Source organism: Sinocyclocheilus rhinocerous, unplaced genomic scaffold (assembly GCF_001515625.1).
Source record: "Sinocyclocheilus rhinocerous isolate Xijiao unplaced genomic scaffold, SAMN03320098_v1.1 scaffold8, whole genome shotgun sequence".
NCBI lineage: Eukaryota > Metazoa > Chordata > Actinopteri > Cypriniformes > Cyprinidae > Sinocyclocheilus > Sinocyclocheilus rhinocerous.
The window spans coordinates 852,958-863,338 of record NW_015666800.1 but is presented as its reverse complement, the minus strand read 5'-3'; positions in this window follow the sequence as shown (position 1 = coordinate 863,338).

Below are 10,381 nucleotides of genomic sequence, written 5' to 3'. Positions count from 1 at the left end.
ACACCCACTGAGGACTGAAACAAAACCTAAATGCTGATTATGGCTGTTTGTAGACACTTTGTAGAATTACTTAAGTAATTAAAGCAAGTTTAGGGTATTTTGGGGGGGTTTTTGATTAACACTTTACAATAACGTTCAGCTCAGTACCTTTAGTTATAGCATAAGGTATCATGCATTAACAATAAGCATCACTCATTAATTAAGGCTCATGTACAAAAATAATACTGTTAATTGTTAATTCATGATTGTTCAAAATACATTAGTCAATGCTAATTTATACAACTTGAAATGTTAAAAATGTATTAGTATATACAAAAAATAATGTTAAACTAGATTAAACTGTTATTACTGTTAAAATTCTAATTGAACATGCTGAAACTTATTGTAAAGCGTTGATGGTTTTTATTAGTAGTTAGACAGAAATTGCTCAACTTGTAAGCACACACAATTGCAGGCCCAGATACCTCAATCAGGATGTTTAGCATTATATTCTTATCTAATGGCAACACTAACAGGAGCTTTTCTGTGCTGGTCACCGGAGTCTGTGGAGAGGAAGTCATTCCTCCTATTTTATACCTCTATCCTCAAATACACAAAGACCTTAATGTCTAAACCATAATTGAACTATTAGGTAATAGCTACCCAGCCGATTGTTAGAGTGTGATGTCCTTGTGGCCACAGACCTCATGACTAGAAACAATACATTCACTCACCTTTAGAGTCTGCCTGCTGTCGCCTGCTCTGATTCTCGAGGGTCTCTTAATAGAAGAACCAGATGTTGGCAGGACTTCCTGCCACTCTAGTGGTCTCAGACAGCTGCTTTGTGTCAGCTCCTGTCCTGGTTCCCGCTTCTAGAGCAGTAACCGTGGGGCCAGTGGGCCTGAACACATACTGGGCGGCATTGTTCAGTTCAAACAGGTCTGAGTTGAAATAAGTGTAGTGGCCAGTGACTTCAAACTGAATGGTCATGTTGTTCCAGACCTGTATGACTCTCGTTCACCTGTGGAAACACAAAAGGAGAGATTTAGAAGAATGTTCTAGCTGCTCTTTTCTATACATTGAAAGCATACAGTAACTAGGGCCTGTCAAAGCATTTGCATATACTTGAAAAGCAGTCACAATGAATAACATTTTATCATCAGCACGTTTTTAAATATTTCCTGAAATCTTTTAAGGAGTCTGTTGTTGTTCATTACGCTCCCTGTTTCATGTTTTTTTTTTTCAGTTGTTCTCCAAACTTAATTTAATCTTTTCCCTGTTGGTTTGGCTGGTTGAAGTCACTATGCACTTTTCTAATGTAATTCAACAAAGTGGAAAAAAGCCTTCTGTCAGTATGAATCAAGCTCAATAATACACAGGACTCTGACAGGGAGCATGTGGTATTTTATGAGCCCCTGTGCCATTAAACTCAAGGTTTTGCCTATGTTTGTATGAGATATGTGTTTTGTGCCACACTATGGCCGGCCTATCGCACACTTTCATGATTCAGCATACAGCTGCTCTGCCAATGGGCTGCAGTTAAGCAATTAAAAAGAAAACAAGAACAAGTGGCTATGGTTAAAAAGAAAAACGCAAGGAACAAACTAAAACAATGGGCCTTTGTGTTGTCTGTTTTAAGGTTTACATAATTTTAAAACAAGCCTGCCTCAAAACTGCAATGTTTACCATTTTCAAATTAAAAGTCTTACTCTATGACAATAAAAAAAGCATTTTTTTGCATTCCACTGCACTACCTTCCATTGTTTATTATGCAAACATGGACTAGATATGCGTTAGACAAACTAAACTTTTTAAAAATGCGTCTCCGGACCTTGCTTTTTTTTTTCCATTCCACTGCCCAGTGTCTTGCAAATTTAAACACAAAAGCACATTCTGTGTGAAATTAAAACTTAAGAATGTATTGACCGGAGGTGCACCATATCTACTGCACCAAAAACAGCTACACTGGACCCATCAAAGCAGACATTTGAACATGTTTTTGGAATCAGAGCAAATGCAGGAATTACCTCAGAAATAGAACAAGATTTACGGTTGACAACTCAATGCACTGTGACGCGTCACATAGACCTCAGACAGCTTCACTGATTGTAATGGGTTTTATTTGCTTTTGATGGGACTTGTGGTTTGGATCTTGTGTGAAGTCAGTACGCTATATTACTATAGCTATTTGATAGCTTCAGACCTCATTAATTGTAGTAGTTAAAATAGTTCAAAACTTCACATAATTGTGTTTTCAATGGAAGAAATAAATTCATATGGGTTTGGAAGACATACATGTGAGTAAATAAAATAATTTAAATTTTATAGACACTAACCCATGCCTTTCATGAGCTTGTGTGGTGAACAAGTTCGGCATAATAAGACTCAAAATGCTTTTAATAGTTCTTTGGCAGCCAGGAAGTCTAATCTGCATTAGAAACTGATCGTAGTTTCTGTTCAAACCTGATCTTGCAATCATATGGTAATACTTAGCATCTATCCACACAGCAGTTTCTTTCTTTGTGGCATCAACTATACTGCAGATCAGTTAATGTCTGATGTTAACAGAGTTGACTCTTTGACCTATAATTATGGAGAAGCTAACGGTTTAATTCTAAGCCAGGTGTACGTCGCCTCCAGCAGATCAACTGCGCAGGCAACAGTTCAGCTGTTCGCTACTAACTATTGCTACTACACAATGGCTTCCTTTTCTTTGAGACCTAAGATTAATTTACACGCAGTGTAGCAAGTGACTTCGGCCAGCTGTTTTAATTTGTTGGGGTTCTCTTGAAGGTTAACCAATACTTTTTGGGAAGCAACTAACACAAATGCGTAGTGCATGATACTTTCTAAGATGGAAATAAAATTGCAAATGAAATAAAGGATCAAGTGTTCTTCATAATCGTCAAATAGGCCTCTCAGGTACCTGATCAAAGACGATACTGTGTACCATGTGTGCTACGATGGCAAGAGGACTGGCTGAATGCTTGTTTGTTTATCCTGTGGGGTCTGCTCTGAATGTGTGTGCATGCGCTTCGATGTGTGTTCATGTGATCTGTCAGTAAGAGCATAATCTAGCCTCCAGCTTGCGTACGTGGTGAAGCTAGGTCTGAGAGACAGGACTTTTGTGAAGGACAGTGGAATGGCATGAACCTTACAAGGTATACATTATTACTTTAGTACAAAGTCCTGCACATGGCACGCGGACAAAAATATATTTATCATGGCCACTAATTAAGAATTCATCCCACGATTTATTAATTTGTTCACTCTTTTTAGTAAACCGTAGCCACGTTGTACTAATTCATTCCCTCATTTTGATTTTATTAAAACGAGGGAATTAATTAGTACACCTTAGCCATGATTTACTAAATGGCATTTCCTATAAATTGTAGGACAAATTCTTAATTCATGGCCACGATTTAATAAAACTATTTTAACTAATTAGTACAACATGGCCTCAATTGACTAAAACAAGGGAGTAAATTAGTACAATGTGGCCATGATTTAATAAAACGATGGAAACTAATTAGTACAACGTAGCCACGATTTACTAAAGCGAGGGAACAAATTAGTACAACTTGGCTGCAATTTACTAAAATGATGGAAACTAATTAGTATAATGTGGCCACGATTTAATAAAATGAAACAAATTACTACAGTGTGGCCATGATTTAATAAAATGATTGTAACTAATTAGTATAACGAAGAAAAGTAAATGTAAATGAGAGAACAAATTCTTAATCCGGGGTGATTATTTAACTAAAATGAGAAAATTAATTAAGTCATGGGAATGAAATCTTAATTCGAGGCCACAATATATATTTTTCTCCCACATCATGTGCGGGACTCCGTACTTTAGTGTGAGTATTAATTTTTTTTTTAAGTTAAGCTTCACTATTACTCTTTTAAAAGGTTTTTTTTTTTTTTTCACATGATGGCTCAATAGAAAAAAATAAATAATTTCAAGAATAATTACCCATAACCCCAAATTTAAAGAAACGTTCAACTGAGGATAGGATTCAACTGGGAATGCTGTGCCAGTCACTTACAGCCAAGGTACACAGAGCCGTACAAACACAGAACACACACACTGACATCCCTTGGGGCCAGTTTGAACATAGATCTCCACTAAAGTGCTCAAAAAAAGAGGTGATTCTACAAAAAAAAACCCTGCTTTAGTCAAAAGCTTCATTCTGTTTCCGGGAAGCCAGCCCTAAATGAACTCATCATGTTTTTCTTGCTGTTACAGCAAAAACCAGCAGCATGTTAAACATGGCACTCCTAAGCACCCACTTTTCTCTCATAGTGGTTATGGGTCAAAGAAACTGGTGCTAAATCAGTACAAAAGTGCAACATCCTTCAACAGCCCTCTGTTTTTCAAACTAAATCTCTCATCTTGACAATAAACAGTTAAACATGGTGTTATAAAAACTGTTCTGAAAAGAAAACGGCTATAGTGACGTTAAATAATAGTAACATTCTGTCCGTCTCTCTTCTTTTCTAGGCAGCTGAGGTATGGAAAAGCTTTAGTTTCCCATCTGTGTGGGGTTAAGTACATTTAGGTCCTCCAGCTCCACTGTTCTGCTTCACTGAGCTAACAGAGGCTGAGTTGGAGAGAGCTAAGACTGGCCCTGCATTCTGAAACCTAATATTAGAGAAGAAAAAAACGAGAGCGAAAGAAAAAAGGGAGAAAAAAAAACACGAGGAAGTGTAGCATTAAGGCTGGCAAATGAATCTGCCCAAAGTCATGTTTTGTGATTATAATGAGGGTGAAACGGTGTGGCGCAGGAAATGAGAGTGAAATAAATCATGGCCGAATTTAAGATCTCAGGCCCTAACATGAAATACTCAGTGATTTAATACTGTTTTGGGTTCTGGTATTTTTCAGCAAAGTTTTTCAAAATGATATCTCTAAAAGACCCTATAAAATTGAAATTGGACATTTGTTACGTGGATTTTTGCTTTGGATATGCTAGTGTGTACTTCTGAAAGTTGACAAATGCTTTTATATATAAAATTTACAATCTTTCTTTCAGTAAAAGAACCAAAATACTAATCAAGTGCTCTTTAGAATGACAATGTCCATCCAATAAATCTTAAAATATCACAGGACATTTATTTATTTATAAAATACTATTTTAAATTACATTTAAAAAAAAAAAAATATGATTACTTAAAACTTAAGTTATTATTTTTTATTTTTACAGTTAATAAATCTAGTAAATTATGGAGCTTACCAGTGTATATATGTATAAAGTGAACAATATAGAATATTTAATATGAAATATGATTTAATAAAAAACATGAAATTGTGTTATTTTAATATTAATGTTCTAACAGATTGGAAATACATATTTTCCATTAAATAAATTATACACAATATATATTCAAATGTGCACACACACACACACACATTCACATTTCTGTGAGACTGAAATTGAAAATCAATCTTTTTCCTGTTAAAGATTGAACACATTTAATAAAAATCATAATAGAACAGAACTTGTTTATTCTTGGTGTAGCAGATAAAGACCATACAGCTTAGTTACTGAAATTTTTTTTTTTTAAAAAAGCTTCTCATTCTGTTCTTTTTAAATGACGGTGTTTTTGTGAATGTGCACTTCAGTTAAGTCTATAAACCATGCAGGCTCATAGTAGATTAAGTGAAGTGAATTATTAGGCAGAGTGAAATACGTGTGTGGAATTATGTGATCAGACATAGACATTTTGGGCATTCATATGCCATCTCTCCTAATCTTCTTTTATGAGGTATGAGGAGATTGAGTGGTTTGTGGTTAAAACCAACTCTATGAGAGATTTCTCAACTGGATCTCATGAGTTCATGATAAACAGACCCAGTGAGAGGACATATTTTTATAAGGCCACTTCATATGGACCATAAGAGGCTCCTTCTGATATTTTTATGGATTTAAATGGTCTTGCAGTTTGTATCCCAATCCTCTGACAAAAAGTTTATGTAATGTTTTTTTCCACAAGATGTGGTCTGTTTCTGTTTATTCTGACGCTTGGAAGAAATGTTTGAAAGGACACTCTCTTAGGAAGTAATTTTTTTTAGCAGTCAACATTCAGCATGTAGATAAGCAGGTTTTTTAACCAATTCTTATAGTAATGTTTAGTACAGTATTTTGAAAAAATTGTTAATTAATGAAAGTCAGTGGGGTCTAAAATATGAGAATCATGAAACATTCTTAAAAATGTCTTACAGGTTTGCAATGACATGAAGGTGACTAAATGATACCAGAATTTTCATTTTTGGGTGAACTATTCATTTAAGCGCAAAGGAACTGAAAAACACTTGCGAAATGCACCTGTTTTCCGCTCCACCTGTTTGTTCTTGAGGAACTGACACGGATGGCACAGGAAAATGCCTGGCCAGCTAAAAGTGACCTGCTTGGTCAACAATGCTGTGCAGCAGGCTGGTTGGCATGCTTGTGGGAGGTCTAGTTGACATTGACTCATTATAACCCTGGCTGTGAATACTAATGACAGCAGTTGTGCACCCATTATTGTCTCAACTTAAATATCATGTTATAGTTGAGAAACAGGTGCTTGGATTCCTGTTAAAATGATTAGAGCCTGGAAAAGTAAAATAAGTTAGTTATTTGTGACTATGCAGCTGAAACGGGAGAACAGCCGCACTGCTTAACTTATTCAATGAGGAACAACATAATTTTAGAGCTACTCGTTTGCGCGACATCTATTTGTGAAGTCAAATGAAAGAGTATTGGCTCATGCCAGCTTTGAAGCTCAGGTTTGGGCTTAGTTTGGCTCGGTGTCTGATTAAAGCCAGGCTTCATTGGTCAAGGCCCTGAAATACTACAGGCTGCTGGCTTCAATAAACCCATGCCAAAAATGAGCAGCCGCTTTCCTCTCTTGATGTCGGCACACAACGGTGGTTACATCTGGAGGACAATGGTGAAAACTCTCTCCAAGTATTTGAATGGACAATTCTAGAAAAACATAGTAGTGCAATTCATTCAAGAATATAATAAATGGGCCTGGTGACTAAGCTTCATAAAAATGATTTTCTGATGAATGTATTTAGGCATTAAAACAGATAACGAGGAGACCTGGATTCAGAGTTTTCTTGATAGAATTTTCAATGACTTTAATATTTACACTGAATTGTTTGAATCTGAGAATTGTTAAGCCAAACCCTTCTGTCAAAGAGTAGATCATAGCAGTTCTTCCCTGTTGTACCAAATATCTATACATTTCAAATGATCATATTGAAGTTAGAAATTCAAATATTGTGACAAAATTTATTTTGTAGGGTGCCACAAGTTTGTTTAAATTTCCAAAGGGTGCCGCGACTAAAAAAAGGTTGGGAAACACTGGTCTAAGAGACTCAATTTCAGTCATACCTAATTCAATTTAATAATATTTAAAGAAATAGTTCACCCAAAAATCTAAATTTTCTAAAAACAAATGATGCACTTTCCCCTCAGGCCATCCAAGATGAGTTTTCTTCTTCATCAGAACAGATTTGGAGAAATGTAGCATTACATCACTTGCTCACCAATGGATCCTCTGCAGTGAATGGGTGCCGTCAGAATGAGAGTCCAAACACAGCTGATAAAAACATCACAATAATCCACATGACTCCAGTCCATTAGTTAATATCTTGTGAAGTGAAAAGCTGCCTGTTTGTAAGAAACAAACTCATCATTAAGACATTTTTATCTTCAAACTCAAACTCATAACGTCTACTGGCTAATATGAGCCATCTATCCATAATACTGCTTTCTCCAGTGAAAAAGTTGTCTCTTCTGAAACAGGAGAGAAATATGCACAAACACTGTTTACACCTGAAAAAAGTCCAAAACAGCTCAAAACAAATATGTTGGTGGATTTTGATGTGAGCGGACAACAGGTAATGGACACTTGAGGAAGCATTATTATAGATTATGGACTGGTATTTTGGCCAGAAGTGATGGATTAAAGTTAAAATGCTTTAGTGATGGATTTGTTTCTTACAAACACACAGCTTTTCACTTCATAAGACATTAAATTCATGGACTGGAGTCATGCGGATTACTTGTGGATTATTGTGATGCTTCTGATCAGATGTTTAGACTCTCATTCTCTCATTAACTGCAGAGGATCCACTGGTGAGCAAGTGATGTAACGCTAAATTTCTCTTGCCTTTCCTTTATCTCTCATTATTTAGTTGAATATTTTCATAAAATGTTATGCCATGTAAACTTTATAAAGCTGAATTCAATGAATTAAGCTGACAATCATCCTTTAGGTTTTAAAATTAAATTACAGGCCTCTCTTAACCTTGTATTGATATTGGAAGATGTTACACAATTTAGATCTAATTTAATATGAAGACAGGATACGACCCATGAGATTTCTGAGGGAAAGAAGAACTTGTCCTGGGAAAAGTCCAGTGTAGTTTCCAAAAACATGAAAATATATAAACCAAAAGAACAACAATACTGTTTTCCAACCATAGAAATAGCCAGAAGTACAGACAGGACGACAGATAATGATTTTTAAACTGGTATGTGTAAAATTAGAAAGGAATGCTCACTAACTAGTCGTCTCTCAGTAGTGCTCTCACATCACATCCTGATATGCACTGTGACCAAGTTTCAGCAGAAATGTGTGTTTTACGCACTGTGGCTTTCAAATAGTCAGATAATTAGCCTGTCCCAGGCGAACACCAAACAACTTAAACACACATTATTGTTTTTTTTGGTTTTTCTGTCTAGTTAGGGAGGGTTTTGGTCCTGACTAATCACTGTGGTTGAATGGGGGAGTGTGTGTACCGGAAAAGGACTCATAGTGATACTGTGTGATGTATGATCTCTGACACACACAAACACAGGAACAGTTTGGGAAAGAGAGTTTTTCCACTGAAGGTCTTATCGTAATGCTGAGGGGGCTGCTCTGTTATACAGATCATTATGACTCATACAGTAGCCCTTCATTTTTTTTTCTTTTGCTTTGTCCATCAGTTCTGAAGAGCCAAAGGGAGGATGCTGAAGTTTCTTTCTCATTTTGACTGATTTTCTTTTGTTTTCTTTTCTCTGCAGTGTGAGATCGCATAGATGAACCACTATGTGTCAACACGCTCCAGGTAAGACTACATTTATAGTGCTATTCTATGTTAATCAGGGAAAATGAATCACAAACTGTGGTCACAAAACTAAAAAATTATCAGTAAATAAAGTAAGACTGGAGCACTTGAGTATTAATATTAGGAAATATTTCACGTTACTGTAATTTAAGTGAGAGAGTACAACGTCACAGATCGTAGCACTTTTTAAAAGGTTATGAGATTGTCTTGCACTGGGGCTTCACAGAGTTTTTCGAGCATTTACACTTGAAAATACGGTTTAAACATCAAATTATGGTGCAGAGCCTGGGAGAGATTCATAATTATAAGATAGTAATGAGGGTGAATGTAGAGCTTCGTAAGATTGCACAGAAGAACAGACCCAACAGTTAAATGAGCTTAGTAGTGCTGGGTAACAGATACTTTCCACATATATGGCACAAAATAGTGCTTTAAAAAAAAGATTTAATCAGACTTTTATACATTTTCTATTAAAGTTAGCAATTTTTGCAAGTCTGGGGTCAAGATTTTGTTTTTCAAGAAATTATACGTCTACTTTACCTTTATTGATCCAAAGTGATAGTAAAGACATTTATAATGTTAAAATGTTATTTTATATGAACAAATTATTTAAAAGAACAAATAAATGATGTTCTTTTGAATAGATATGACAAAAACATATTTTAGATATATTTTTATATAATATATTATGTTTGTTTTTTTATATACAATCTAATCCTTTTATATATTTTTAACATTTATTGAGTAGTTTTTACTGAAAACTACAAATCATTATTTAAATATATACAATTATAAAAAAATAACAAAATAAGTACATCAAGGACCAAGGAACAAACTTTTGATGTAATGAATTTTAATGTATTATTTTTTTAATAATATATATATATATACACTTACTTTCTACTTTTTTTTCTCTCAAATTTTTATAGTTTTGTTTGTTTGTTTAATTATTTAATGTACAAGAAAATCCACTGTTAAGATGGAAAAAAAAGTTCAATAACTGTCTGAAATCAGTGTCAGTGAGTAATGGTGTTAAATAATCATATTTTTTTGCCAGAATCGATCAGCTTTACTGTACATGCTTCTACACTTTGGTAAAACTTTGTGTGGCGTGCGTGCGTGTGTGTGTGTGCACTTGTTTATGCTACATTGTGGGGACCAAATGTCCCCACAAGGATAGTAAAACCTGAAATTTTTGACATTGTGGGGACCGGCCTATGGAAAAAAATAATACAAATAGTAAATTATGTTTATCTGAAAGTGTAACAATGCAAACAGGTTTTCTGTAAG